Source organism: Sus scrofa, chromosome 7 (assembly GCF_054392235.1).
Source record: "Sus scrofa isolate SSC_HxYL_T2T_F1_AM1 chromosome 7, Sscrofa_HxYL_maternal_Yorkshire_Landrace_v2.0, whole genome shotgun sequence".
Lineage (NCBI taxonomy): Eukaryota > Metazoa > Chordata > Mammalia > Artiodactyla > Suidae > Sus > Sus scrofa.
Genome location: NC_139389.1, coordinates 43774379 through 43796538, shown reverse-complemented (window position 1 = coordinate 43796538; position 22160 = coordinate 43774379). Strand labels below are relative to the sequence as shown.

Genomic DNA, 22160 nt, shown 5'->3' with positions numbered 1-22160 from the left:
CTCTAAGGAATGGGGGGGCTCTTATTTCACAACCGGGGAAAGGAGGTCTGGGGACATTGAGCATCTTGCCCTCAGGCCAGAGTTAGTAAACAGAATCCTAAGGATGAGTAATGGCTGGGAATGAATCAGCTTTCTCCAAATCTTGGGTGGACGTGACCAATCTCTCTGAGGCTTGGTTTCTTCATCAAAGACCGATCACAGGAATAACGACCTCATGTGCTTCTGGAGAGTGGAACCAGGTCACACAAAGCACTTAGCGTGGTGCAGGGTATGGAGCAGGCATGGAGAGCAATTGGAGATGCTGATTCGTAACATCGTCTACATTATTAATATAATAATATATTAGCATTATTTGTAGAGGTGGTTGTTATTCAGAGATGGCTTCTTTGAAAAGACGGGGAGGTTTGGGATGCAGGCAGGAACACCAAGAGGCAGAACACCAAGGAGAACAAGAGCCAAGTCTTAAAGGATGCAGGAGGGGAGCCAGAAACAGAGCAAAAGCCAGGGCACAGAAGGGACAAGTGAATCATGTGCAGGGGGCGGGGGGCTGCTGCAGATCTGGCCTGGAGAGAGGCTGGGATGCAAAGTCACCCAAAATAGAACTCCCTCCTCTCCAAGCTCCTGATCCACTTCCCTCTCCCCACTCCCTATCTCTCTGGGCCATACTCCACATGCCTCTGTCCAGACTCATTTGTTAGACCTGCCCCTCCACAGCCCCCACCCCTTCCCTGCCCTAGGGACTCAAAGAATCTTAGCAATGTGTTCAGTTCTAAGTGCTGGAGGGAAAGAAGCAGAATAAAAAGGGGAAAAACCCTCTCTCCAGGCGTGTGTCTTTACATGACTTCCCACAGCCCCCCAAGTCTTCCTCTCCCCCAAGAGCTGGCCATGCTGAGGCAGCATCTGGTTAGAAGTATCCAAACCAACAGCGGCACTAATGACCGATGGCCTGCCCCACTTCACCCACCCACAAAGCCCTCTCTGCCAACCCATGCAGAGAGGGGTTCTCCTCCTTTCATAACTAGACGCAAAGGCTCATCTCCCTGAAGCCTCCCCTGATGAACTTCACCTGACAGCAAGAGTCTCTTCCTCTGTGTGTCATCCATCCATCCACCCATCCATCCCATCAATGTTTACTGGGCATCTGCTCTTGTAACAGGAGACCAAGCCTGACTCCATACTCGATCTACTCCTTTAGCACTAACCCTTGTGCTCTATCATGCCGGCTCTGCACCTTGTAAAAGAATGTTGCCTAGAGCCTGAAACATACATGACAGCTCATTCTCGATTCTGACCCTTATAACACCTTCTCATTCATACAGAGATTAAGAGTTGCAGAACAGAAAATAACAGTCTCTCTGGAGGTTTATAGAAACATGGTAACCAGACCTACTGGGACAGACGCAAAACAAAGGATTCCTGCACCAAGAACTTTGGATTCTGGTATGAAAAAGACACAGCCCCTGCCCTCCTGCAGCCTGAGGAAGACAGCACTAGGCTTGGCGCTCACACAGTCGTAAGGCGCTAACTGGGCCCCCTCATCATGTTCTTCAAGTTCATGCTCATGACCTCCTGGCCCTGGGTGAGAGGGGCCAAATCTTCCCCCTCTTTGTCCTGCACATGCAATCCACACCTAAAAAACCAGCACACTCATATCAGACAGGTGACGCTTCATGGTTTCATGTTGCTTTCTGTCCTGTAGACTTTAGAAATCTGTCTGAGCCTCAGCATGACCGAGCAGGACCCTACGGGGCCTTCCTGGGACAGACCCTTCCCCCACATCCTCTGCTTTAGCTCCTCTCCGAAGTCTAAGGAGTCCTGTGGGAAGTTTACACACCATCATGACCTGCCCTCTGTGGACAAGGATATAAGAACAAAGGATTTCTGCACCAAGACGTTTGCAACCATCAACCACGCCCCACCCTCACCTTGTCTTTAAACATGCTTTGCGATTTTGGTTCAGGGAGTTCAGGCTATTTGGGGGGGCACGAGCCAGCCGTCTCCTTGTGTGGCCCTGAAATAAACCTTCCTCTGCTCCAGACTCCGACATTTCAGCCTGGTAGGCCTCCCTGGGCATCAGGCACGCGGAGGTGCGCTAAGATCAGGGCACGTCATGCTCAGGAACTGACTCAGCCCCTGAACCTGGTATCTTAAGGACCATCTCAACCACCATTTATCGACTTGCTTGGGTACACTGGGCACTGGAGGTAGGAGATGAGTAAGATGTTCCTGAGCACCTAGAGATGATGACCTAGTGGGAGAGGCAGGAACATCGACAGATGGGCATGACTCAGAGTGGAACGCACACGAATGGAGAGAAGCATCTGGTATAGCCTGGTTGTGGACCAGGAGGACACCGGGGGGGCTTCCTGGAGGAAGCAATTTAGAAAAGCAGTAAGCCTGAAACGGAGCCTATGCAGGGGCTTGGCTCCTACCATTTCGGGTTATCTTAATTATGTCTCGCTGAGCCCACTCCCTTCCCTTCCTGACCCTCCAATCTCCGAATGCCGCGGGCGTGGGCTTTGGGGAGACGAATCCATGTGTATGTGGTATGCCTGTGGGTGGATTTCTTCCCCCCTCCTTTTATTAAAAGTTAATGTTATAACACCAGGAACTGATTATGTAATGAAAGCTAAATCTATAAAGCAAAAGGCTCTTTCCCCTGGCTATTTTTAGGCGATGCCCAGTTGCCAGGCTTGGCCTTCAGCTCCAGTGCAACTGGAGGCCAGAGCTGAATTTTCAAATGTTGCACGGTGGCCCTTCAGGGCTGGAAAACAGCTCCTGGCAGAGAAGAAAGGGCAGGGCTTCGGCTGACTTGAGGGCTGAGTCAGGGCTGTACCAGGCTCCACACAAAGGAGCTGCAGCTGCGAGGAAAAAGGCCTCTTTAGCGAGGGAAGCCGAGGGGGGAGGAGGCTGTCATGTGCACTTCTTGCCAAGCGCCGCCATCCCAACAGGTAGGGAATGTCACCACGGGGTCAGGACTGCATGAGAACAGAAGGATGAAAGGTTTCACCTGCGCGGGAAGGGGACAGAATCTGAACACCAACAGCCCTTGCTTACATGCAATGAGACTTCCTATGACCTGAGGGGTTTGCCCTGACCTTGACCCTGGGTTGAGTCCCCCTGAAGCCCACCCCCTTTCTCTGGGGACGATATAAGTTATGCAAGGGGTGACATTTTATTCCACTGAGCACTAAAGAGCTTTGACCCCAAGGCTCCTTTCTGAGAAGCAAAAGCCTCAGGAATAGGATGGGGTTGAGAACCTAGAGTTTTAGCTTCTGAACTTGGCTCTGCCACTACCTAGTTCTAAGACCTTGGGATGGCTTGCTTCCTAAGCCTCAGCTGCTTCATCTGTGACCAAAGAGAACACAACAGGACATACCCCACTGTGCAGTCCTGCAGAGTAACTGAAATTCAGGAATACCGTATGCCTGATCAGAGTATTTTACCAGAAAACTATTGAAAATATTTCCCGTGATATTTTTGCCTTGAGTGTTTTAATTTTTTTTTTCCTTCCCTTCCTCCTCCACTCTTTTAATATCAGCACTAAGCCACAGCCTTATTATTTTCTCTGGTCAAAGACGACTTACAGGAGTTCCCGTCATGGCGCAGTGGTTAACGAATCCGACTAGGAACCATGAGGTTGCGGGTTCGATCCCTGCCCTTGCTCAGTGGGTTAATGATCCGGCGTTGCCGTGAGCTGTGGTGTAGGTTGCAGATGCGGCTCGGATCCTGTGTTGCTGTGGCTCTGGTGTAGGCCGGTGGCTACAGTTCTGATTAGACCCCTAGCCTGGGAACCTCCATATGCCAAAGGAGAGTGGCCCAAGAAAAGGCAAAAAGACCAAAAAAAAAAAACCAAAACAAAACGACTTATAAACCCCGAAACAAACAGGTCAATAGCTGGGAACAGTCACTAAAAGGTCACATTATTCTCTCTACACAGAAGGGGAAACAGAAAATCTTCAGTAAATGGCCAGGATTTCACTCCCTTCCACACCTGGGGTGGGGTGGGGACACCATCAGAAAGGATCCAGCAACTTGGAGAACCCGGAGGAGGGACACACGTGGGGAAATGGCCCGCCCCTTGGAGAAGCCCCACCTTCGGCAGGGCTCAGAGTTGCAGGGAAGGTGAGCAAGGACTGGAGGCTACTCTCCGACCCACCCACCCAGAGACCTCGCACCCAGGCAACAGCTGGACACTCAGGGCCTCCAGGGGCAGGCGGGTGTCCCTGGAGAGCCAGAGGGTGTGCGCAGGGGATAAGATCAGACCTGGCCCCTTCCACGGATTTCAGCGCAGGGGCCCAAGGAGCAGAGGGAACACTGAGCACGTCCCTGGACGTCAGCAGGGATCCTGCGGCCTTGAGGAAACTGGAGCTTCCCCAGCCAGCAGATCACAGCGGGGAGGGGCCCAGGAAGATGCCGCACAGGGACCCCAAATCCTGACTTCACTGGACTATGAGCTCCTGCCTCACATGAGAAGAGACCGAAGTACCTTTATGCACCGAGCTGAGACATTTTTATTGTGAATTATCAATTACAGCAGATACTTACTTTTTCCTGCACATCTGAGATGTAATGTACACATGTTCCCCAGCCATTTCATTAAGTCTTCAATAAATATGAGCTGCCATCATCATCACACGAAACAGGTTATTCTCTGATGGACATGGACAGAGGGCAGATGAGGACAAGAGCAAGAAACAGTTGTATTTGTCTCAGATCTGAGTCCTAGGAGAGCTGAATGAGTCTGCAGGGACCGAAGGGGAGGGGAGAAGAGGAAGGGGAAGGAGGGGAGGAGGAGGGAGGAGGGGAGGGGGGGAGGGGTGGGGGAGAGGAGGGAGGAGGGAGAAAGGAAGGGGAGGGAGAAAGGGAGGGGAGGGAGAGGAGGGAGGAGGGGTGGGGACAGTTGCAGCCTCTGGGCCTCAGGCCCTCACCTGAAGTTTCCGCCCTCACCTATTATCCTCTGCAACCCCCATTTTTCACCGAGCTTTAACTCTAGGATTCTGCCTCATTGCTCTGCCCTTTCCTCACCAAGAAGGCTGTGGGGGCAGGGACCAGGGCACTTGTCCCCCTTGGCACCTGCCAGGCCCAATGGATAGGTCCAGCAGAACAGCTCACCTGCCCAGCCACTTACTGCCTGCGTGGCCTCAGTAGTTACCAGGCAGCGCTCAGGAGTTAGGCTGCCTGCGTGCAGAACCCAGCACCATTTATCTGCTGTGTTACCTTCAGCAAGTTACTTCACCTCCCTGTGCTTCTGTTTCCCCATCTGAAAATGTAATAATACTTTGCCTCCTACTGTCATCGTATGGATTAAGTTAGGGTGATGGGGGCGTGTTGGGCCCGGCCCCCAGCAAGCACTGTGTGGTAGCAATAACTGCACCTCTTCCTGATAAGGCTATTTCAAATAGCCCCTCCTCCGGCACTGTCCACTCCCTGCTCCCTCATTTTCCACATAGACCTGGCGCTGTGTAAGATGCTACGCACTTTACTCATCTCTGAGACATTTCTGCCCATCATTCACTGTGTATCCACAGTGCCTAGAATTCCTGCCAAGCACACAGCAGCGCCTGTGCTGAAGGATGAATACAGGAAACCTTTTTTATTAATGGTATAAACTTAGGCAGATTATGTAACTCCACCTGCCTCCGTTTATTCCTTCGGAAAATGGGGTTGATATGAGGATGAAATGAGACAACGTTTGCAAAGATGCCCACTCCTGGCCTTGGTACATGGTGGATGGATACTGGCTGATCTGGGAGGACCAGTCACCGCTCGACTCAGGCAGGGCCTGCAATGGTTAATCCCTGAATCTCTTCCCCAATGCGAGGCGAGGCTGGACTGCAGAGCCCCTGGCAGCTGTCCAGGTGGGGGGTAAATGTCAGAGGTGGGTGCCTGTGGAGCTGCCCTGGTCCTGATGTGGGGTCTCGACCCCAGGCAGCTGGAGGCTCCCCCCACCCCCCTCCTGCTGGGGGACGCTGCCTGGGCCTGGAGCATTTCGGCTGCAGGAGCTGAGCGGTGGGAACCTCCGCCTGCCTGGGTCCCACGCCACATCCTGGCCTTGGGGGAGGTGGGCCTGGCCTGGGGGAGGACAAGCCTGGCCCTGCTTCCCAAGCATTCCCAGGAGGCCTGTTCTCCTGTAGGCCCAGCTGGGCTGACCGAACCAGAAGGCTTGCAGGGGCAGGTCCGTCCCTCAGCACTGCCTGTCCCCACCCACGAGGGGGAAGACTCAGGGTCTCAGCACAAGGAACTCTGTTGGCCCTGAACCCTCCCGACCTTTCCCACCTTGGGAGGTGAAGAAGCTCACCCTCAAAGGCAGATGAGCCTCTTGCAGCTCAGCCGCAGAGGGAACACAAAGGAGCAGACCCCACCTGGGCTCTTCTTTCATCTCTCCAGTTTCTCACAATTCGCCGGCATTTCAGCAATTGGGATTTCCCCAAGAGTCCATCCCTCTCCAAGACTGACCCAGAAAAGAGATGAAAACAGATGCACGAGCCTAACCGGTGGATGGGGAAGGTGAATCAGTGAAACTCAGCCTTTATCCCGCGGTCCATTCATTCCACAGTCACAGGTGGAAGCCCCCTTCTGCCCAGGCACCGCACACGGCAGGGATGTGGCCGAAATAAGAGTCCTGGTCATCAAATAATGCTCTCAGTCCAGGAAGGAAGGACCGGGGGTCAGCAGGCTGGGGAGGGGGCAGAGCTGCAAAGGGCAGGGCGGGAATATAGGTCTCTAACACGGAGAGCCAGGAATCTGGAAGGGTGACAGGATACCGAGGTGCTTCTGACAGGTGACGTCTTGGGAAGAAAACAGGAGCTAGTGAGTGGAGACAGAATGTCCCTCACCGAGGCACCAGCTCAGCATCTCCCTGGGGGCAGGGGGAGTGACCCAGGCTTCAGCTCCCATGCTCTCCATCTTCAGGGACTTTCACTAGAAGGTAAGCCCCCCAAGGGAAGGGACAAGGTTGGGCTCTACCCCCAGAGCTCAAAGAGCGGTGGATACACTTGGGAGGCATTCAACAAATGGACCTGAGCACAGTGGCAGGTAACTCCCCGAAATTAAACTCACGACTGGCACCCAGGAACTCCTGCTCTCAGAGCCTAGCGTTCCTGAAAGCTGACATCGCCCAGTTTCTTTTTTATTTTTAATTGATTTAAACAATTTTTATTAAGGTATAGTTGGTTTACAATGTTCTTTCAGTTTCTGCTGTGCAGCAAAGTGACCCAGTCATACGTATACATACATTCCTTTTCTTATATTAGTCCATCGTGGTCTATCCCAAGAGAAAGGACAGAGTTCCCGTGCGGTACAGCAGGACCTCACTGCTTATCCATTTTAAATGTCATGGTCTGCATCTACTGACCCCAAACTCCCCTCCCCCTCAGCAACCACAAGTCTGTTCTCTATGTCTGTGAGTCTGTTTCTGTTCTCGAGTTTCATCTGTGCCACATTTTAGATTCCACAGAGAAGGGCTATCATATGGTATTCGTCTTTCTCTGACTTCACTTAGTATGAGAATCTCCAGTTGCATCCATGTTGCTGCCAATGGCATTATTTTTCTCTTTTTTATGGCTGAGTAGTATTCCATTGTGTATCTATACCACATATTCTTAATCCATTCATCTGTTGATGGACACTGAGGCTGTTTCCATTTCTTAGCTATTGTGCCAGTTTCCTCTTGATAAGCATAGAAAGCTTCATGACCTATAACTCTCCAACTGGTGCCAAACAAGGCAACTCCCCGACCTCGAGGGTGGGCATTCTTCACAGACACAGACACTGGGTTCTCCCAAAGTGCTGCAAGAATCACAGGCCACTGGAGACAAAGGCCAGGATGAGCAGGCAGTTGGTGCCTGTGTCTGTACCTTGGTCTCTCCAGAACAGCATGGCACTGCCACCCACAGCCAGCCCTGGGCTCACTGCAGACCCAAGCAGATGCTCCCCAGCCTCTGGCTGGAAGGGATACAGGGAGGAGGTGATGACTCAAGCCCTCTCTTGAGACCCCACCATGAAACTGGGCCCCAGGAAATGACCCAAACACCAGCCGCTCTTGCCTGCTTCCTTCTCGGTGGAGAGTTGCAAGGAGAAGAGGTTCCCCTTGCTTGGCCAATATTTAACAGAGAGCTGCTATGTGCTAGACCCTGTCACCAGGGCTAGAAAAGCAGAGTTGAACCTGTCAGAATCCTTGCATTCTGGAAGCTCATGGTTTAGTGCGAGCCGGGCAGGACATGGCTGTTAAGCATGATGCCAAGTTCTCCATCAGGGGCAGAGATGAGGGAAAACTCCACCTCCCTGAAGCTGGGAGGAGGCGGGGTTGGAGAAATTGCAGAAGTGATGCCGTCTGAAGTGAGCCTTGAAGCATGGCTGCACCCTTCACCGGGTACCAAGCTTCAGGCAGAGGGAAGGGCAAGAGTTAAGGTGCAGATGGTGAGAGGTGGGATGGATGTGCAGAGCTGGGCTTGTCGAGATCTGAGAAGTAGCCCTGGGCTTGGTCAGGAGGGGGGCCACACACATTGGATTCTGAAGCTGGGTTTGGGATTTTCAAGCTCCCCTTTGGTCCACGAAGAGGATCCAGGCTCAGACCAAGAAGGTCAAGGGGAAACAGACTGCATGCAGAGCCAGAGGCCCTGAACACCAGCCCAGACCCTAGCCCCACATCCCATCAGGCACAGGGATGTCCCCGTGGACCCCTGCTGAGAGCCAAGGCGCGAGGGCCACTGTAACTCTGGAGCGAGCAAGTGCCACGCCGCAAGCTTGGGTGCCAAAATCTGACCCTGGCCAAGACCGCCTCACTCGTCTAGATGGCTCTGCCTCCCCGCTGCCCACGATGCATGTGAGGAGCTCAACTTTCTCTGACCGCCCTGCAGGGGGCTCCCTTAAGGCTGCTGAAAGGCACAGGATGCTGAGAGTAGGGGTGACCGTCCTTGTCAAGACCACCCTACAGAGGGGAAACCTGAGGCCTGAGAAGCAAGGCCACTTTGCCCCAGGACCCTCAGCAGACTCATGACAACCCACGTCTAGAACCCACTCCTCAAACTGCAGCCCAGAACTCTTCTCCCCCAGAGGGAACAGCGGCAGACAAACCCTGGTTTGTTCTTCGGGTCTTGGTTTCCCCTGAGTGATTTCTACGGAAAACAGTGTATATAGTAAAAATAGCAACTACAAAAATATAGCCCAAAAACTCCACAAACCTTCACCAAGATTTCTCAGTGACTATTTCCCTAAAGATAGTAAGTCATGCGAGGGCCAAGCTACACTGCCTCTCTCGCTGGACGTTCCCTAATAGTCTAGAAACACGATGTCTCCTGGTCTTTACCTCAACTTTTTTCCTTTGAACCACAGAGAATATTTAGGAACTCTTTAAGGGAACCCTTCTACACTGCTGGTGGGAATGCATATTGGTACAACCACTATCAAAAACAGCATGGAGGTTGCTCAGAAAACTAAATATAGAACTGCCATAAAATCCAGCAATCCCACTCCTGGGCATATATCTGGACAAAACTCTAATTCAAAAAGATCCATGCACCCCTAAGTTCACAGCGGCACTATTCACAATAGTCAAGACATGGAAGCAACCTAAATGTCCATCAATAGATGAATGGATTAAGAAGATGTAGTACTGATGCACAATGGAATACTACTCAGCCATAAAAAGGAACCAAATAATACCATTGGCAGCAACATGGATGCAACTAGAGATCCTCATACTAAGTGGAGTAAGTCAGAAAGAGAAAGACAAATATTATATGGTATCACTTATACATGGAATCTAAAATATGGCCCAAATAAATCCATCTACAAAACAGAAACAGACTCAAAGACATGGAGAACAGACTTGTAGTTGCCAAGGGGAGAGGAGGGAGGGAGTGGGATGGAGTGGGAATTTGGGATTAGTAGATGCAAACTATTACATTTATTATATTTACATACTATTTACAAACTATTACATTTACATGGATAAACAAGGCCCTACCGTACAGCCCTATCCGGTCTCTTGGGATGGAACATGCTGGAAGATGATATGACAAAGAAAATGTATATATATGTATGACTGGGTCAGTTTGCTGAACATCAGAAACTGGCACAACACTGTGAGTCAACCATACTTTAATTCAAAAAAAGAAAAGAAAAAGAAACCCCTTAAAAAAGACGTCTTCCCAACAGCCAGCCCAAAAGATTCTAATCTGCCGAGTCAGCGTCCTAGGAACCCATGATTTCAGACGCGATTATCATTGTCTGTCTACCATGAGGATGCTTTCTCGTATCCACACCTGATTTTATGTACATTTTCCTTAATTTTTGCATGCGAACAGTCCTAAGGTGGAGGAAGGAAAATCAGCAGCAGCCGTCAAAAGCACATAAACCCAACCTGGTGTCCTGGGATGTGGAAATTTGGGGAGGATCAAGGGGTATTTTGGATGTTTTCCAGGAAAGAAGAGCTATTGGCCATGCCAGCTACACACCTAAGGACTGTGCTGGGAAAGCAGGGGGTGGTGGTGGGGGCGGGGGGAGGGGGAGAGAAAGAAGAAGAGGAAAAGGAAGAAGAAAAAGAGAGATCTGAAACTCCCCCAAATCCTAAATGACTTCTCTCCTGCTTTAGAGTGCCACAAGGATACTACCTTTTTTTTTTTTTGGCTTTTTATGGCTTCACCTGTGGCATATGAAGGTTTCTGGGTTAGGGGTCAAATTGGAACTGCAGCTGCTGGCCTACACCACAGCCACAGCAAGGCAGGATCAAAGCCGAGTCTGCGACCTACACCACAGCTCACAGCAATGCCAGATCCTTAATCCACTGAGAGAGGCCAGGGATCGAACCCGCGTCCTCATGGTTACTAGTCGGAGTCGTTACTGCTGAGCCACAATGGGAACTCCAAGGATACTACCTTTGGAGAGAATTTCTTTTCCAAAATGACCCCAACCTGCCTGCAGAATGTGGCCTTGCCCTGTGAGTGATGAAGCGCAGACTTGTGGAAGAAAAGGAGCCCCGAGATTCCCCGGGGGATAAAGAGAAGGTGCTCAAAAGTCAAAAAATATCTGCCACGAACTGCTGGATCTGATATAACAGTTACACCAAATTCTGAGAGCTGATCCTCCCTAGGCCTCCCCTCCCCCAGCTGAGCAGAAGTCAATCATGTTGTTGTTATTTCTCACCAGTATCTTTTAAGGGAGCCAGATAACCTGGCCCACAGGCAGAATGGACCAAGATAGACATCCAACAGGGGAGAAGAAGCCAGGTTCCTGAAGCCAGGCCTGGCACACAGAGGCCTCGCCCAGTATTTACCAACACACCTATACCTTCTGCACTCACACTACACGGGTGCCTCATCCCCACTGCCCATTAGAAACGAGGTTCGCAAAGGCCAGATAACTTGCCCTGGACCCTTGTTGTAGCAGTAGAGCAGGACTGGGTCTCTGTCCTGCCGCACTCTGCCCGAGATGCCCAGCACCACCGCATGAAAGGTCCAGGCGGAGAACTGCCAGAAGAGACTCCACTTCCAAGGGGCAGGCTACGCGGGGGAGAAGGCTCAGGCTGGCCCCTGGGCACCAACACCCGGTGCAGCTGTGCTCCTGCGCCTCCCAGAGGCCCAGGTCCCACCTGCCACTGTGTCAAGGGTGGTGCTGGTAGAGACCCAGCATCTTTCCTGGGTACCACGGAGAGAGCGTGGCCAAGGAGAAGGTAGACTGGGCTGCTTCTCCAGCAATCCGTTCAATTGCATTCCCCGGAAGGAAAGACAGCCTTTTAAAATTTACTCCAAGGCTCTGTGTGGCTGAGCAGCAGCCTGGTCTGGGGCTCCGCCTTGGCAGATCAGCCCCCTGGGCCCAGCTGAAGCCATCCCCAGGTCACCTCTCACCACTGTCCTCCGCTGGCCAGGCAGCTGGCATAACCTGGTTCTGGAGAAGACGACTGGCAGATTCCAGGCTCTTGACTCCTTCTCTGCTATTCTTGCCCAGCCGTCCCTGCTCTGTATTCCATTCATTCAGAAAACCCCCTGGTAGGGGCCGGTGGGAGGAAACTCACCCTCTGGGCCCTGCCTGGAGCTGGCTGTCCCTGCGCCAATTCCTGCAGCATCTCCTCTTGCAGGAAGGACTGGCGGGTGGCACCTCTCTGGCTCACCCTGCCTGCAGGAGCTGGGAGGCCTCCCTTGCATGCAGACACGAACCTTCCATCCTAAATCTGCAGAACCCTTGCTGTCAGGGACTTGGGGTTTGTTTTCTTAATTAACTGAAAATGCTAACACAGGAGCCCAGGAGCTGGCAGGGGCCTGGCCTTCAGCGGCTACAAGAGAAAATTCTTGCTTTGAAATCTGGAGCTCTCCTGTCCCCACTCATGCCCCTCACGGGATGTCAAAACAAACAGGGACACCCGATCACCAATCACCAGGCGCAGGGAATGGGCAGGCTCAGGTTACAGGGCCGAAGATGGATTTTCCTCCAGGATGCTTCAGGTCCTGACATGGACGGGTTCTTGATTTCCCCAAATGGCTCAGCTAGAACCCCCAAAAGCCACCAGTTATGGTGGGGCTCTGGGGGGAAGGGAGAGGTCACGAGTCTGTGCAACACTGCTTCCTGCTCACCTACTGCCTGGTGGCCATGGAGCTGGGATGGGGGAGGCAGGGGAGAGAGCCCCGTCCTATTAATTCCTGCCCTTGAGGAGATATAGTTAGAACAAATTACTAAAGTGCAGCATAGGAACAGTCACTCCGGAAGCAAGTACGAAGTGCCAGAGCCACAGAGGAGAGGCAGAAGTCACTGTGTCGGGGAGGGTTCAGAGGTGTGGTGTCAGGGCAGGATGCAAAGAAGGAGCATCTGACCTGAGCAACTATCATATGATCCAGCAATCCCACTCCTGGGCATACATCTGGACAAAATTTTCATGCAAGAAGATACATGTACCCCTATGTCCACCGAAGTACTATTCACAAGAGCAAAGACATGGAAGCAACCTAAATGTCCGCTGACAGATGAATGGATTAAAATGTGGTACACATACACAATGGAATACTACTCAGCCATAAAAAAGAACCAAATAATGCCACTGGCAGCAACATGTATGCAACTAGAGATTCTCATACTAAGTAAGCCAGAAAGAGAAAGACAAATAACCATATGATGTCACTTACATGTGGCATCTAAAATATGGCACACCATGATCCTATCTACAGAACAGAAACAAACCCATGGACGTAGAGAACAAACTTGTGGTTGCCAAGCAGGGAGGGAGTGGGATGGACTGGAGTTTAGGGTTAGTGGATGCAAACTATTATATTTAGAATGAACAAGCAATGTGCTACTGTACAGCACAGGGAACTATATCCAATCACTTGTGATAGACCATGATAGAAGATAATATGAGAAAAAGAATGTGTATATATGAATAACTGATCACTTGGCTGTACAGCAGAAAGTGATAGAACACTGTAAATCAACTACAATAAAAAATTTTTTCTTTAAAAAGGAGTCAGGGGAGTTCCCCTCATGGCTCAGTGGTTAATGAACCTGACTGGCATTCATGAGGACACAGGTCAGTCCCTGACCTTGCTCAGTGGGTTAAGGATCTGGCGTTGCCATGAGCTGTGGTGTAGGTTGCAGATACGGCTGGGATCCTGCATTGCCATGGTTGCGGTGTAGGCTGGCAGCTACAGCCCCGATTGGACCCCTAGCCTGGGAACCTCCATATGCCGCAGGTGTGGCCCTAAAAAATGGAGAAAGAAAAAAAAAAGGGGGGGGAGTCAAAATTTTATGTGTCCTAAAAAGCAGGAGGAGCTGGACGCTCTAAGCAGAGAAGCCCCCAAAGGAAAGGGCTCAGAGGCAGGAATGAGAAGAGTTAAGTTCAAGGAAGGCAGGCAGGGCAGGGCAGCTGGAGAGCTGGGCTCCTGGAGGCAGGAGGAGGACCCGGAGCAGAAGTGGGTGCGCCATTGTGTTAATGCATGAAGCAGGCTCAGGGGAACAAGCTTATGCTGTTCGGCACAGGTTCACTCCATCTGGATCAGGGGTTGCCAAAGCTGGCCCACCACCTCCTAGTTTTTGTCAATACGCTTTTATTGGGACATAGCCACACCCACTCATTTGCATATTGCTATGGGCTCTGGCACTTGAGTCAAGTAAGTGCCATGGAGACTATGGTATGGTCCCCAGGGCCAGACTCTCTGCTCTTAGGACGTCACAGCTTGGCGGCTCTAACGAAGATGGACGGGGCCAGGGAGAGGTCTGTAGAAAGGCAGCCCAGGATGAGCCCTGGCAATCGGGGCAGAGATGGTAAACAGAGGGTAAATAAAGCTACACGGGAACGTTACTCCAAAGATAGTATGACCATGTGACCTCGTGGCGAGACCCAAAACCTCAACAGGAGGAGGAGGCAGGGATGGCCAAGGAAGAAGGGGAGGTCTGCGTCCTGGGTCTCTTGTCTCTGGTCACCTGCGCCAGTGGGTTATCTGAGCCCCACCCAAGGCCAAGAGTGCCAGGCCAGCATCATGTGCCTTCTCTGCTCGTCCTTGTCCTCGGGGTGGCGAGGCCTGAGTCACACTCATGGCTCCCTCCATTAGGGATCCTGCTATGGCCTTTGCACCCAGCAGCAGGACCCTAGGAGAGGTCCGAAGCTCTGGGGCAGCTGGCAAACACCCCTCCTTGATGGGAAATTGCAGTGTTCCCAGGAGGCCCCACGACTTCCCTCCCCAGCCTTAGGACAAGCTACCCTGTCTGGAAGGGCTGAGTTACAAGCATTCACTTGTTAGAGGTCAGAGATGCTGTGTGGGAAATGGGGGTCCCTGCCCATAATTCAGGGACTTTGCTCTTTCCTGACTAGCATGTCCCTGAGTCTCTGGCCTGGGTTCCCCCAATCCTGGAGACAAAGAGGCTGAAAGATCAGAACCCCCACGCTGCTTCAGCCCGGCTGAGTCCCCAAGACATTGAACCTTCTCCTCTTGGGACACCCGTCCTGCACCTCCCCCTCCCTGCAGCAAAATCAGTGTAGCCTTTCTTCATCTTTGGGGGCCTTCCGAGCATACAATGTAGGAATCGGTTTAAGAAACAAAGCATTAAAAGATAAACACTATCATTTTAGGAAACCACTTGGTGCCAATTTGCACAGAAACAGAAACTCGGGGACTAAAATCTCAGGCCAGTAGTGGGCCCTTCAGATGATTCAGAATGAATGCATTTAGCTTTAGATTATTATTCAAGTGAGAACAAAATGAGACATTTCTTAAGGACAAGAACATTCTGAAGCAGAGTTCTCAATACACTCCTCCCAAGAAGGGTCTCCGGCTCGTCCTAAAGGCTTTGCCTGGGCTCGAGGACCCAGGCTGTGGAGTTAGGCCGGCCAGGCCTTCCCCAGTCAAACAGCCTGCCATGTCTTCAGCGCCCATCAGAATGGCTGGCACGGGCCATTAGCTCAACTTTTTTTTTTTTTTTTTAAGAGCCACATCTGTGGTATATGGAAGTTCCCGGGTTACGGGTCAAATGGAGCTGCAGCTGCCAGCCTACGCCACAGCCACAGCCACGCTGCTGAGCCACGATGGAAACTCCTCAACACGGTTGAACTAACACTTGGATGACTAACTGAATGAATGAAGTTCAAATCTTGGTTCCACAATCAGCTCTGTGTCCTCAGGCGAGGTCCTTCCCTCTTTGAGCCGTAGTTTCTTCATTGGTAAAATCTCAAAAATTATTCTTTTTTTTTTTTTTTTGCCTTTTCTTGGGCCACTCCCATGGCATGTGGAGGTTCCTAGGCTAGGGGTCTAATCGGAACTGTAGCCGCTGACCTATGCCAGAGCCACAGCAACGCCGTATCCTTAACCTGCTGAGCAAGGCCAGGGATCGAACCCACAACCTCATGGTTCCTAGTCGGATTCGTTAACCACTGGGCCATAATAGGAACTCCAAATTTATTTATTTATTTTTTTTGCCTCAAAAATTATTCATGACTCAAAAGCATTACCACGAAAATTAAATGAAATGGTACCTATAATGCCTTAGCACATTCAAGGTACTGGATAAATGGTAAGTACTATTGTTCCTTGTCAAAGACAGCTTTAACCCTATTTCCAAAACATCTTTCCAGATCGTCACACCCTCCCAATCTCATCAGGGCATTTTTTTTTTTTTTTTCCTTGGTAAACTCCCAGCCAGAGCCTGGCACAAGACAGCGCAGAGGAAAGAGGTTTTTTTTTTCTTCTTCTTTTTTTCTTTTCAGGACTGCAAGTGCAGCACATGAAAGTTCCCAGGCAAGGGGTTGAATGAGAGTCGCGGTTGCTGGCCTACGCCACAACCATGGCAACACAGAATCTGAGCCACATCTGCCACCTATGCCATAGCTTGGGGCAAGTCTGGATCCTTAACTCACTGAGTGAGATCGAGAGTTGAACCCTCATCCTTATGGACACTATGTTTTTAACCTGCTGAGCCATAATGGGAACTCCAGGAAAGAGCTCTCGAAACAGAATTTAACAGATGACATCTCTGCTCTGGGTCCTGGGTTTGCTTGGGGCAGGCCAGGGGCTGAGGCTGCTGGTATATCCTGCCTCCTCTGCGGGAGGGTACCTCTTGGGCACAGACCCCAGCCTTCCAAACTGCACCTGCACATTCAAAGCCAGGGAACTCACCTGTGCCCAAGCCACAGGAAACAGAGGTGGGGGGGGCCTTGCTCTGCAGAGGGTAGTGGTGCCAGCTCACCCCCTTCTGCCTGCTGCAGGGACCCCCTCCCCCCATTTCCTTCTCAGACTGAGCTGGGCTGCGTAGGCCTCCCCCTAAGGCGTGTTCCCAGGCTTCAGAACAACAGGCCCTCCATTCTTCCCGGCCCTTGGCAGACTTGCCTCCTCCTCCTCCATCTCTGCCCGCCGCTGCTCCCGGGCAGCTGCCCCCATCCAAGGGGCCCGGAAGAACAAGCCCAGGGCCTAGCCTGTCCCCTCACCCCAGCATCCCCCACTAAGACAGAATCACAGTGTCACTCATTTCATTTAGCCCCAGGCATCTTCACAAACAGCCCTCACTGACCACACTTTGTTTTCTTCAAATGAGAGGGATCTGACATCTGCCCCTCTCTGAGCTTCACTCCCGGGGCCAGGCTCCCTATCTGTCCGGATGTCAGCCCCAGGCCTCAAGGGTGACAAGCACTGGGAGGTGGGTGGGGGGTGATCCCCAAGTCCAAGGCTCGCTACCCACTGGGAATCCCCGCCCCCCGCCCTCTGTCTCCTGGCCTCCTTTGCCTATCAAATTCCATCCAGCAGGAATCACCAGACTCGAGCCTAAATCTGCAATCCACCATCCGGGGAGGATGCGGTGCGGGTTTCTTTCCCTTCCCAAGTTTATCCAGTTATTTTCCAGTTTCCTTTTTAGGCATCCTGAGCTCAGTCCTTAAGAATGATCCCTGTGTGTCCCAAAGCCAGACTGAGGGGTGGGAGCCCGGGGCACCGTGAGGGGCTGTGGCCTGGGAGCCCTTCCTTGGCCATGGATTCCTGGAGGGTGTGCGCTTGATTTGAAGCAGCCTCCCTCCGCTGAAGAGTCCAGCACACAAATGCAGCCCAGGAGACACACAGCAGGGGAGGCAAGGCCATGGTGAAACAGCAGAGGCCTTTCTTAAAGGGACAGCCTGCCTGGAGAGCCCTCGGGGAAAAAGCTACACAGGAAGGAGCTAGTGGGGGATGAGCCAGCCTCCTCCAGAGAGAAGCAAGGAACAGGCACCAGGACCCTGGCTTGTTCACAAGTCTAATAGCCTTGATCCCGCTCCTGCTGTTAGGACAGCGGGGCAGAAAGACGGTTCTCCTAGGAAAAGCTGTCCACCTGCAGCTCCTCCCTCGGGGATGGACTCCCCCAGAGGACACAACAAGTACCACTAACAGGCGTCTGTCCCTACTGTGTGCAAGGCCCCTTCCTAGGTGCTTTGCACAGAAGAGCTTATTCACTCTCCCCATTTCAGTGTGGAGACCCTGTTGGTTTTGCAGTTCCCATTTTACAGATGAGGAAATGGAGACCCAGAGGGAGGAAATTGCCCAAGGTCTTGCATTTAATGAATGGGAACGTGGGGATGGGAACGTAGATGAATCTACTCAACCACAAAGCTTTCCCTCCAGGAGTCTAGGGCACCCTCACTGTATCAGTCAGCAATGTGCTAGGGAAGGAGTAGGATCGTGACACAGGTAGTTGCCCGAGTCCCAGCAGGGGACCACAGATGAGACAGGGGAACCTGGGGAGACCACTGTAGGTTAATCATGGCTCAAAAAAGCCATCAGAAGGAAGCCACAGGACGAAGCAGGCTTGCTTCACTATAAAGCCATAAATAAAAGCAGGAGATCTGCCTCCGGTCATTACGTGAAGGATAAAATGAGGCCTGCATTCAAGTTCAGCAAGAGAATGACCCTTAGGACCAAGGACAGGAATTTAAGGGAAGGATGACTTTCCAAAGTAGGAGACCCTCATAACATGGAAACCTGAGATGATTCAATGTACTTTAGCAGATGGCACCACCCTTCTGCCGATTTGAAAAAGTGCTGTGACAGTCCTAGTTTGACCCCATAGGGTCAAACACTCCTACCCAATACGAGGGAGGAGCTAGTGAAGTAAGCCTGACAGCTACTCCTCCGAGGAAGGAGGCGGTCTTTTCTCCCTCCCTGCTTTCCTTTGATTACGGAAATGTAGCCACCTAATCCTCAGGGCAGAGCCTCCTTGCCTGCCCCTTTGTATCTCTCACAAGCATCCTAGCTTAATAAATCTATTTCTCGCCTATCATTTTGTCTCTCACTGAATTCCTTCTGCACTGAGACATAAAGAAGCTGAGTCTCAATAAGTTCAGACACCAGCTGAGTGATTCTAAATAAATAAAAAAACAAAACTTGGGTTTAGGTTGGGTTCCAGTAAGAAGTGTTTTGGTTTCAAATGCACATGAAGCCCCTCCAGGCTCAGGTTCCTGCTTATAAAAGGCACAGGCAAAACAAGGTGTCCGCCCTCAACTACTCACTGAAAGCAATTCCCCAAAAGGTAGCACCAAACTTGTTTGAAGGGGGAAATTACTTAGGGATTTTTTTTTCCCCATCTTTACCTTTTTCACACTTTTTAAAATTAGCAGTTATTCCTTTTATAAAAAGAAAAAAAAATTCTGCCTCCCATCCAATATTTCAAACAACCACAACGAGAGCAGGAAGCTTTATATGTTCAACATGGAAGTTCTAAGAGGAAGGAGAGAAGCAAAATGAATAGGACAGGGCAGCAACGCTATGATACAATCTATATAAGTTCTGCCTGTCATAAATCTCTAGGCAGCTTTTCAATAAAATTAAAGCAAGAGCTTTTCCTTTTGGCCAAACCAAAATTTAAAAGTTTTCCTTTCACATATATCCCCCCCTTTTATTTTTTTTGGAGGGTGTGGGGAGGGATGGATTGAGAGTTTGGGATTAGCAGATGCAGACTACTATACCCAGACGAGATAAACGACAAAGTCCTACAAAGTCCCGAGCACAGGGAACTATACTCAATATCCTGAAATAAACCACAATGGAAAAAAAATATGAAAAATAATATATATGTAAAAACAATTCACTTTGCTTTATACCAGAAACACAACATTGTAAATCAACTCGTCTCCAATACAATACATTTTTTTAAAAGTTAAAAAGTTTTCCCAGACCGGGTAATTTAAAAAACTCGGTTAAGACCCAACTCCTCGCAGGTTATTTCCGATCCTTCCTAGCTCCCCCGCCACCCGCTCCCGCCAATCCCCACCAACCCTCCTGCAGCTTCCCCTCGCTCTGCTCCACCCACTCCGCAGCAGTCAGGCCAGGCTTCCAGAGGTTGCCCTGAGCCTAGCCAGCACTCTGACCTTTGCTCACGCAGTGCCGTCTGCTTCGGATGCCTTTTTCTTCTTTCTGTGAAGACCTGGACATGAAGACCCGGCCTAACTGTCACTGCTCCTGTGGAGGCTTCTACCCTAACAAGCAGAATTGACTGCTTTCTTTGAGCTCCCACAAGCTTTGCCCTTCCAGGGCATGCTGGTAGAGCTGGCATCACACTGTACTCTAATTGAGGGTCTTTGTTTGCTTTTATGTCCCAAGCACAAAATGTCTATGGAGTAAGGCAGCACATGATAATAAGAATAAAATATAATTATTATATAATAATATATCATTATTATATAATACAATTATTGTATATTATTATGTAACACAATTATAGAAATATAATTATTATAAGTAGAATAATATATATCTTATATCATTATATACTTATAATATTTATATAACATATATTATATAAATTATAATAATTATGCATTTACATAATATAATAATTATTATATTATAAATATTATTATTGGAAGAGAATGTATAGTTTTCCAGGTACTTCCTCCAACATTATCTCATTTACACTACAAAACAGCTGGTTGGGGGGGTATTCAAGTGTCATCTATGAATAGTGAGGAAGCAAGTAGTCCTCGAGGTCCTTGAAACTCTGCCCTTTGGGGGGTTAGGTTAGCCCACGTGACCATGAAGGGCAGGCTGGCCCTCAGCCCTTACTTCCAGGTAAGACAGGTGGTTCCCATCTCCCGCCCCTGCCTTCTGCATGCTCTCGGGAGCTCCATCTCAACACATCCTTGCTCTGGGCTTCCACGCCATTCTCCAGGTGCTTCCCAGCTGGTCTGGAGAATGGATTCCCTCTGGGCTCATGAACACAGCGTGGTCAGGGCACTAATGAGGCCACAGCCTCAAGTGAGAACCCTGAATGATCCTGCCAGTTTCGTGGAGAAAATTCTTCCCTGTAGCCCTCAGCTGTACCCAACCAGGCAGCCAGTCCACAAACCCTGGCTTTGGGAGTCACCAGAAGAGGGTGTGGACCAAAGGTGCACAGAACGTCAGAGCCAGATGGAAACTTAGGGATCCCACGGCTCAATGCCCCTCTAGACAGCTGGGGAAACTGGGCCCAGACTGCAGAGGGACTCGTCAGAAGCAGAGAGTGAGCTGGTGGCAAAGTGAGGGCTGGCACCTGGGCCTTTTCTGATCCAAGCAAGCAAGACACAACCTGAAGGCTTTGTACTAAAAGAAAGTCACAAAGGCAAAGGCCATGTTATTTTTCAGGGCATTCTTTAAGGACACAACACACAAAGGAGTCTTGAATGCAACACCCCACACAGAAAACACGCAATAAAGAAAAGAGTAAAAGGAGTTCCCATTGCGGCTCAGCGGTAACGAACCCAACTAGGATCCATGAGGATGTGGGTTCGATCCCTGGCCTCGCTCAGTGGGTTAAGGATCAGGCATTGCTGTGAGCTGTGGTATAGGTCACAGATGTGACTCGGATCTGGTGTGGCTGTGGTATAGGCCAGCAGCTGTAGCTCCAATTCAAGCCCTAGCCTGTGAACTTCCATATGCCACAGGTGCAGTCCTGAAAAGCAAAAAATAAAAAAAATAAACAGTAAAAGAAAAGGAGGACATGTTCAGTAACAGTCTTAAATCCAGAAACCTTGGTGGCCAGGCCATGTCCTAACCCACCCCCTCCCTAACCTCTTCTATGAGCAAAAAGGGCATGTGGGTTGACATCTAAAACCATTTCCACATAAACTTTGAAGAATGCTCTGGAAGGGGACCAAGATGAACCAAGGCTTCCTTCATCCTCTGCTAACACTATTCACAGTTGTGATAGTTATGGGTGCCTCGGCAGAGATCATTGGTCTCCAGTCCTCATCCAGGGACACAACAGGTGATCCTTCCTGGACGCCTTGTCTGAGTGGGGCCATGTGACCAATTCTGGCCCCTGGGCTGAGAGGAGAAGCGGAGTGTTGTGATGGTTAATTCTACGTGTCAGCTTGGTGAGGCCAGGATCCCAGAGATTTGGTAGAGCTAGATGTCAGTGTGAAGGTGTTTTTCAGATGAGGTAAACATTTAAATCAGTATCCTCCTGAGAAAAGCAGGTTACTCTCCATCGTGTGGGTGGGCCTTAAAGACAAGACTGACATCCCCCCAGGGGAGGGGAGTTTTCCTCCAGACTGTCTTTGGATGTGAGCTGCAACTTCACCTCTTCCCTGGGTTTCCAGCTTGCAGGGCTGCCCTGCAGATTTCGGAGTTGCCAGTCCCCACAATCAAGTGAGTCAACTTCTTAAAAGAAAGACAAGACAGATGGGTGGGTAAGATGGGAGAGAAAGAGGAAGGAGGGAGGCAGGGAAGGGTAGAGATATATAC

General features: G+C 50.6%; 2 protein-coding genes across 15 annotated transcripts in view; one reads left to right on the top strand and one right to left on the bottom strand.

Annotated features, from left to right (window-relative positions):
- The window catches only part of MOCS1 (molybdenum cofactor synthesis 1), a 918787-nt gene that overhangs the window by 108274 nt on the left and 788353 nt on the right, over nt 1–22160 (top strand). The gene's annotated exons all lie outside the window — the stretch shown is intronic.
- Nucleotides 1–22160, bottom strand: part of DAAM2 (dishevelled associated activator of morphogenesis 2) — a 159337-nt gene that overhangs the window by 73249 nt on the left and 63928 nt on the right. For 2 of the 14 annotated variants that reach the window (XM_084967985.1, XM_084967990.1), the window contains exon 2: nt 4549–4654. The exons of the other annotated variants lie outside the window; for them this stretch is intronic. The gene's annotated coding sequence lies outside the window, so the exon portion shown is untranslated. The remainder of the gene's footprint in view (nt 1–4548; nt 4655–22160) is intronic. 14 annotated transcript variants of the gene reach the window in all.